At 38.3% G+C, this 9,638-nt stretch overlaps 1 non-coding gene across 1 annotated transcript; it reads right to left on the bottom strand.

The window, feature by feature from the left end:
* Window positions 1-9,081: 9,081 nt before the first annotated feature.
* TRNAL-CAA (transfer RNA serine (anticodon CGA)) lies at window positions 9,082-9,158 on the bottom strand. The gene has a single exon. It is a non-coding gene; the product is annotated as a tRNA-Leu (tRNA).
* Between the last annotated feature and the right edge of the window lie 480 nt (window positions 9,159-9,638).

Genomic DNA, 9,638 nt, shown 5'->3' with positions numbered 1-9,638 from the left:
ATGTGAGAAAATTCTTGCCTTCAAGCGTTGGAGTTAACAGCTTCGCATTCTTCGAAGGAAAATGTGCCTACAGTGTTCAAATCATTCAGTGCTAACTACGGAAAATAAAACAGCATATTTCTGTAAGTTATTTCAGCTGGAAAGTGTTCTGTTCAAAGAGAAATCAATAAAGTGTGCACTGACCGTTACTAACAGAGGATGTATCCCGCGGCTGGACAAGTGTTTTTCTCGCACCAGTATCTTAGCGGTTGATGAAGTAAGCTGTAACTCAAAATTCGCGATCATAGACGTCATTTCTATCACGTACAGAGAACAAGCGAAATTCAATTTCTGCCAAACATAACTCTATCTTCCATATAATAGAATTTGTAAACTATAATGAATATGGGTCCGAGATTAAAACCTTGAGGGATCTGTGTAAGAATTTCTTTCAGAAACACGCTTCAGTAATAATAATAATAATAATAATAATAATAATAATAATAATAATAATAATAATAATAATAATAATAATAATAATAATAATAATAATTTTGGTTCGTTTTGGCCTATTAGGGATCACGGCGCTCGTTTTAACTCTCAACTATGGTCTTCTGCTTTTTCTTGGTCCAGTACGCTTTCGTTTTCTGGCTGTGTGTCTGCTTCCTTCCATCATTCCACTTACGTCTGGTGGTCTCTGTACTCTTTTTGCTTGTGAGGGACAGTGGGAGGACTCCCTGTAGGATGGGCTGTCGGTGCTGAGGTCGGTGCGTGTGGTCTCTAATGGGATCTGCAGTCCCTCTAGGTCCGATTTTACTGAGGTGATCTACTTGGTCTTGGATGCCTTTCCCCTACTTGTCACTGTGAGGATTCTGTCGGCGAGCCTGCGGGGTTTCAGGCGGCTCACTCGCCCACAGAAAGTCGCCTTTTCCTCCTTCATGTGACTAGGTCTTCCTGATGTTCGTAGAGCTCGTTGTTGTGCCTGGTCCTGTAGGTGCCATCCTCCTCTCTTATGGGTCCTAGCATCCTCCTGAAGGTCTTCTTCCTTCATTTAACTTAATAATAAGCCGGGCTGAGTGGCTCAGACGGTTGAGGCGCTGGCCTTCTGACCCCAACTTGTCAGGTTCGATCCTGGCTCAGTTCGGCGGTATTTGAACGTGCTCAAATACGTCAGCCTCGTGTTGGTAGATTTACTGGCACGTAAAAGAACTCCTACGGGACTAAATTCCGGCACCTCGGCGTCTCCGAAAACCGTAAAAGTAGTTAGTGGGACGTAAAGCCGATAATATTATTAAATTAATAATAATAAATTAATAGTTTTAAGTAGTTTAAGTTAATAATAATAATAATAATAATAATAATAATAATAATAATCACCATCCTTTTATGTATTAGTCCTATAAAAGAACTGTTACGGCCTATGCAAAAGATTTGCATTTTCACGCCATCTCGTCCTGGGGCGTCCCAGAGATCTTTTCCCACCGGGGCAGTAGTTTATGACTGCTTTGGGGATCCTGCTTCTGTCCATCCTGTTTAGGTCTTCTAGCCAATTTCTCTGGTATGCATAGATGTATACTGATATAGGCCTGCTTTTAAGGTCAATCAGCACGTCTCTATTTCTTTTGTGTTCCTACTTAGTGATTACTGCTGTTCGCCGCATGCATTTCATTTCAGCTGTAGTTATTCTTCTTTCATCGCATTTCCTCAGAGTCCACGCTTCACTTCCATAGCAAAGTACAGGTCTTGCCAAGGTTTTGTATATTCTTGTACGGGTGTGTTTTTGAACTAATGATGGTCTAAAAACTTCATTGATGATTCCCAAACATCTGTTGAATTTGGAGATTTTCTCGGGTATGTCCAGTTCTTCAAAGAAAGACAGTTCGTAGCCGAGAAGCAGATCTTGCTTCTTACTGGTTCCTTGCCACAGAAAGCCGTTATCTGAGTTTTCTTAGGTGATATTTCCACTGAGTACTTTTTTAAGACTAGGTTTGGGTTATACATGGAACATTCTAAATCATCTTCTGAGGTGGCGACCAGCACTAATTCATCTGTATATAATAATAATAATAATAATAATAATAATAATAATAATAATAATAATAATAATAATAATAATAATTGTACCGGGCGGTACACCCCTACGTCGCAGTTTTAAATCTTGCGCCAATAAATCCTCCTCTATAATAATAATAATAATAATAATAATAATAATAATAATAATAATAATAATAATAATAATACATCGTTTACACATCCCGCGAGGGGTAATCACATTCTTGTTCAGTATATGGGATGTATAACACAATAATTCTTTTAAAGCAGCCCTGTGTGAGTACTTGGAGTGGCTGCATCGGAGTGAACTTCCAAGTTTTTAAGATGTTAAAATAATTTAATTTATAAATAATCACCTCTGCAATCCCTGATTCATATTAAATTCACATGTATTAAAGTATAAGTTATTGTATTTATCTCACTGTACTTTTGTTGATAGATATGTGTTCATTTATTCACATCATCAGAAGACTGATCAATTCCCGTTTGGAACGAAGGCTTATCGAGAGAGTGGCTAAGCGGTTTGCATCACGTATGTCAGCTTGCATTCCGGAGATAGTAAGTTCGAACTCCACTGTCGACAGCCATCAAGATGATTTTACGTGGTTTCCCATTTTCAAAATTCAGGCCACTCGATGTCTCCCAAGTTATTATTATTATTATTATTATTATTATTATTATTATTATTATTATTATTATTATTATTATTATTATTATTATTATTATTTCCGATGAGGCCTGCTAAGGACCATGTGCCAATTTCAATTCAGTTCTTCATACTTTGTTGTTTTCTCTTCCGTTGTTTCCAATATTCTTTTATCCTTTGACTATCCTTTTTCTTTCTGTCCTCAGACTGCTTCACACCAGGTTTCTTGTTCCGTCTTTTTTGGAATCCTTCCATACTTACTACACTCTTTCTAAAAATTTCTCTGTCCATAGTTTCTTCTTCTCTTATATTATTTCTTTCTAAATCTTTCTTTACTTCTTTTCTTCTAGTTGTTGCCTTTATGCCCAAAAGGTACTTGAAAATCCCTTCTGTTAATCTGAAAACATCCATTCTATAAATATGTCTGAAAAATTGCGATCTCCCTTTTTCTGATGGTTTCTGTTATGTTTTCTATGATCCTCTATATGTCATCATTAGATCTTAATTTACATACTTATGTTCTTTTCACAGGGCCTAAGATTTTTCTCCTGATTCTCCTTTCTAGTACCTCAAGTTTATCTAATCTATAGTTTAGTACCAGGCATTCATTTGCATATAAGCATTCCGGTTACACCACTGTAGTGTAGTGCCTTATTTTAAGATTTTTGATAGACACTTTTTGTTATAAAAATTCTTTGTGATACCATTATGCTCTTTCCATCTTGTGTACCCTTTCTTCTACTGCACATTTGTGTAAACCATTTTCTTGAATTATTTCTCCCAGATATTTGAATTTCGTTACTTTTCCACTGGACCAATATCTGTTGCCAAAATGTTTGGAGCATTCTTGATGTTTGCAATAAATTTAGTTTTTCTACGGAGATTCTCAAACCTGTCTTATTGGCTATTTCTTCCATTATTATTATTATTATTATTATTATTATTATTATTATTATTATTATTATTATTATTATTATTATTATTGTACCGGTTGGTACACCTATACGCCGCACATTTGAATTTTCCTCCTTAAAGTACTCCTCTACTGGAGAAACTCTGAACTTTAAAAACCGAATCAACTCAACTGTTTCTCAGAAGATGTCACTGTGTGTATTTCTCTTTGTTTTGTTGTTCATTGATCAAGAAGTCCAGATGTCACTGCCAAAAAAAAAAAAAAAAAAAAAAAAAAAAAAGCTATGATCAGGAACGTTTTTGAAGAAATTTTGTATTCCGAAGTTTTGGTCTTTACTAAATTTTATTCTTTCATCTGTGGGTTGGCAATATTAAATTTTCTTTCCACCAGTTTTGAACTTAGCCAATCCCGTACTTCTTTAAATTAATTTTGGACCAATCGGGTCCTTCTTCCTTAATTTTTGATCTGTAACTTTTAGACGACCAATAAACGTCTGTGGGTGTGTCTTAATCATTCATGAAAGGTCTCGAATCTTCCACGAGGGTATACAAACTGCTGATTTTTTTGTCTCCGGGCCACTTCAGCAACATGTTGCTTAGTGTATAGAAGCATAGCAGGGGGCGGGTAGCGCCTCTTCCTTCGGGCAGCAGCTCTTCAACAAGGTAATGGCCGTTTAACATCTTTCTTTTCTCCTTGCTAGCTCAGGTCCGGGGCAGGTCCGAAACCTTTAATATGTAACCTTTAACTAAAACATGTAAATCTTTTTCCTACTTTGTAAAACTTCATATATCTTTAAACGTAAATCGGGGATAGAGAGTGCTTTAACCTCTCGAGCTCCCCTTCAATTTGGATTTGAGGTGACTACGTTTTCATAACCGATTTTCTTCTTGTCATTAATGTGTTACATTATTTTTCTTATACGAGTCACCTCCCTAGTGTGGGAATAGCCCCTGTGTATCGGCTTAGCGCCACTTAGGTTTTAACAAGCTTTCATGTAGGAGTGCAAGTACACGCCTCCATTCATCTTGATTTTTTTGGGGCCATTTAATTAATCTGTTCTTTTTCCACGAAGGCCCAGTAGATTGGGTACTAGATACCCCTGTTTCATGATAGGTGTGACTTGAGGGCAGTTGATAGTAATGTTGGTTGTTGCCTTTGATAGGCTTGAAAGATTGAGAGCGGTCAGCTCTTTCTGGTATTTTGAAAGGTGCCTCTAGGAGGCTTGATATTACTAGGCGGGAGCAAGTGCTCCATGTAATTAGGGGTTTTCTGCCCTTTGGTATTTTGTGGTTGTGAGCTGAGAGCTCAAAGATTGTCAAATTGGGGCTCGAAGCCCAGGATTTGTAAAGGCACCTTAACTTGTGTTTTCGCTTGTAAAATTATTATTGTACCTGAATATTCATTGTTATTTCACATAGTGAAAAATTGTTAAATCTTGTTATCTGTTGAAAATATAACCTTTATTTAAATTTTAAATTCATCTTTCGGACTTGTAGTTAGACCCATTCCAGCCCGCACCTTCTTTCACCTCTGCTGATCCACCAAAATACGGTATCAATTATTATTATTATTATTATTATTATTATTATTATTATTATTATTATTATTATTATTATTATTATTATATCCGTTTGCCGTTCTTGGTTGTATTGGTTTCTAGGAAATCTGATAGAACGTTAGGTCTTTCAGTTTACCGTAAACCCACCCTTACTAATAGATATCTCCACGGGTCCTCTCACCGTCATCCTTGCCAAAAGCATGCTGTTCTAACGCCCTTATAAGCCGAGAAAGGGAGGTTTGTGAGGAGGATAAGTTTAACGTGGACTTTTAATTCCTTACCAGATTCTATTCATGTTGCCCAAACATGTAGGAAGGTAGGAACGATGCTCATGCGGGGACTTACATTTCTTTTGAGCAGGACTCCTGAGGCTACACATACAATATGCCCAGCTACTTCTACACCATCCTTCGATAGTTTCTAATTGTGGCAACGTTCGTAAAGCATATACATACGAGGGTCGAGTCACAAGTCGTGGCGAACAGAAGACGACAGGGAAAGTCTAAGATATGCATTTGGATATAAAGGGCATGTACTTACGCATAGTACCTAAAGACAAATTCTAACTGTAGGAGATTATCGAAGGAAAGTGACAGAACACAGGCCATTGGTAAACATTGTTTTATTATAGTATAGACAGCAAATACACAAGACTACCTACAAAGGACAGGTCTCCACTGGTTACAGACCTTCGAAAAATCACCCAAGTTTCCACTGTGCGTTGGCGGCGGTGGGGCAGGCACTGAATACCATTCTCTGCATGTGTATCGCTAACGTGTGACACATCTCTCCGAAATGGTGTTACGATGTTCTCCTTGTTAGCAAACCGTTGTCCACGTACTGGCTTCTTATCTTTGGAGATTAAATCATAGTCACATGGGCTCAGATCAGCCGAATAAGGCGGGTGTGGAAGAACTTCCCATTCCCACCGTTATAAGCGACGCTGAACGATGGCTGCTGTGTGAGATGTCGCGTTATCGTGTAGGATTGTGGCGTTGTCCAAAAGATCTGGACGTTTGGTTCGCACTGCACTGCGTAATTAGTACAACAAAAGGGAATTGTAATAAACTGCATTGACAGTGTGCTATTTTAATATACGATCGTTGCTCCTGCATGTTGACTTCCATTTTGTGACGCTCTCACTCACACACTGAACTTGGGGGCATGTTTAGACCCACACTGTTGTTTACACACACCACCTAGTGGCATCATACGCAAGTACATACCGTACGTTTCCAAATGCATATCTTAGATTTTCAGTGTTGTCTTTTGTTCGCGAGAAAAAAATAGTTGCCATGACTTATGACTCGACCTACGTATATACAGTACCGGTCAAAATGTTTAGGACCACATAAAAAAATCATGAACTTCCATCTACAACCTAAAATTTTGCTACTAGACCTCTGTAATTTTTTTCCTGAGCTCTCGCACCTAATATGATATACGTCGCCTGATTTCAGTGATTTACGCCAAGTAGTGTATAAGTTATACATTTTTAACTGTTGGAAGGTCACGTCAGAAAGTCAACATTTTTGGAAATATTATGTACTATATACTCTAATCGGCTTCAATTATCACCAACTAGATTCTTTTATAGACTTAGCAATAGTTGGGGGTCATTTTGGTATAAATAGAAAAATTCCGAAAAATGCGGCACCGACTTTTGTGCTTTTATTTTTTGTTTCAAATCGGCTCTAAAATGGTCACTTTTTCCTTGTTCTTGTCATAGGCCTCAGTGTGAGCTATCGTCATCAGAAATGTGTTCTTGGTTGCCATCCACAAAGTGCAAATGGAACTATCAGGGCAGATACGTTTCATGCCGATAGCTCGTCCTGAGATCTTGGGCCATACATAACAAAGGCAAAGAAAAATCAACCATTTTGGCCCTGGTTCGAAAAAAATAAAACACGCCAAAAAAAAGGTGCCGTATATTTTAGGAAGTTTTATATTTATACTAAAATGACCCCCACCTATCTCTAAGTCTACAAAAAAATCTTGGCGGTGATACTTGCAACCAATTAGAGTGTACAGTACATTATATAACCAAAATTTTTGATCTTTTATTGTGACCGTCCAAGAGTTAAAAATTCATAACTTGCACATTATTCCGACTAACTGAATGAAATCAGGCAACATATATCCTATTAGATGTAAGAGCCCAGAAAGAAAATTACAGATATCTCGTGGCACAATTTTAGGTTCTAGATGACATTTCGTGATTTCTTTACGTGGTCCTAAACTAAATATACACGTATATTATTATTATTATTATTATTATTATTATTATTATTATTATTATTATTATTATTTTAATTTTGACAGATAATTCTAAGTATCTTAGCGAGTGGATAGAACCAAACATCTCTGAATAAGAAGCTTTCGCGTTGCGCATGAATAAAATGGAAATGGAAATGACCAAAGACGTTTACACCAAAGGGTCCATATAAGAGGCGGCAAACTATCGATAGTAATCGCCATCGATATTTTCCGATATTATGAGCTGTAATATCGATAGTAATCGATAGTTTTCAATAAGTGGGACAAATAATATCAATATGCCCACAACTATTTCATGCTATGTAATTTCTGAAATTCAAATCGGAATCACTCATAAACCCCTTCAGTGACACGCCCGAGACATTTTCGGGCTGCATGCGTTTGCCCATAACGTGACCGTCCGACAAATTCTCGTTCAGCTGCAGTGTTCATTTTGCGATCGTCCGACATTTTCTCAGGTATTGTAATATATTTGGAAAAATGTTTTAGAGCAATCTCGACAGATGGCAGGAGAGTTTTCAGCTGCTTTCATGATGTCTTTGACCTAAAATGTGCCTTGTCTTCTCTCGCCTACACCCAATTTCTGACAACATATAAATCTTATTTTTTGTCCCGTATTGGCATCAACTCAACTAAGGTTAGGTTGAATAGAGAATCCCACCTTCCTAAATGCTAAATAGTCTTTCTGCCGGCACTGAAGTCGCAGGATCGCAGAGATACTTAAATGCACACCTATGAATTAGAACAAACTCCTCACCAGTTAACTGCAAACAGCTGTACAATTTCTGTTAGCGCGAAAAATAAGCCAATGAGAAAAAAAAAAACTATCGTTGACTATCGATAGTAGGCAACTGACTATCGATGCCAGACGATAGTGATTGCTATCGATAACTATCGATAGCACTATCAATAGTTTTCCGCCTCTAGTCCATATCCTTGAACGGAAAATTCAGACATTATTGCACTGCCACAAGACCAGACGCTTTGTATAAAGCGGAATGCCTTGCTATGAATGAGAAAGGCCCAAACACCGGAAATTAAAGAAAGAAAGAAAGAAAGAAAGAAAGAAAGAAAGAAAGAAAGAAAGGAAGGAAGAAAGGCCTTAAGGAAAATTCTTGGCGCAATTAAAGACAAATATGAATTGTAAATGTCGGCATAACCATGAGCTGTATACTCATGTCCAGAACAATTCTGATGTGCGGAGAAGAAGAATTGCATTTTATGGCCATTTGCTAAGAATGAAACTCACACGATTATCGAACCAGATCTTTACCCATTTTAGAGATAAGAAGACCAAGGCAACTTGGTTCAAGGAGGAGGAAAGGGGCCTACAGAAGATGGGGATCACTTATGAAGATACACAAGAACGCAACCCACTCGGGAGGAAACTAAAAGACCACCAGGGTTTTCAAGAAACACCAAAGTTGAAGAAGGGAAAGACGTGGACGGAGGAAAGGAAAGAGCAGCACCGGCAACGAATGAATGAGCACTGGGCAAGGTCCAAAGTCCAGAGACGACAGCTTAAGTAACGTGGTCCTTATTAGGCCGATACGAACAAATAATAGTAATAATCGAAACAGACTTTCAACGTATTAGGTCGTGTTACGTACATGTAGTACGTGTTGAAGAGATGTTAAGTACAGAACAAAAATGGCCAGCCGGACACCAGTGGGATCCGAACCCACAACCTCCCAATTTTGCGTCGGTTGCTCTACCAATTGAGCTATGGTGGCCTAGGCCATCTTTGTTCTGTTTGAAAGGATCTGAGCTACAGGTCTGGGCACTGCTGCTAGCACACTTGTGTCCGGCTGGCCATTTTTGTTCTGTACTTAACATCTCTTCAACACGTATTACATGTACGTAACACGACCTAATACGTTGAAAGTCGGTTTCGATTACAATGCGGTCGTGAAAATTCAATATTCATTGACATGCCCCACAACGGGCGACTTAAACGCACTCTACAGTGTGCTAGCAGCAGTGCCAGACCTGTAGCTCAGATCCTTTCAAACAGAACAAAGATGGCCTAGGCCACCATAGCTCAATTGGTAGAGCAACCGACGCGAAATCGGGAGGTTGTGGGTTCGGATCCCACTGGTGTCCGGCTGGCCATTTTTGTTCTGTACTTAACATCTCTTCAACACGTACTACATGTACGTAACACGACCTAATACGTTGAAAGTCTGTTTCGATTACAATGCGGTCGTGAAAAT

Source organism: Anabrus simplex, chromosome 11, assembly GCF_040414725.1.
Source record: "Anabrus simplex isolate iqAnaSimp1 chromosome 11, ASM4041472v1, whole genome shotgun sequence".
Lineage (NCBI taxonomy): Eukaryota > Metazoa > Arthropoda > Insecta > Orthoptera > Tettigoniidae > Anabrus > Anabrus simplex.
Note: the sequence above shows the minus strand (reverse complement) of the source record. Positions and strands in the feature narration are given on the sequence as shown.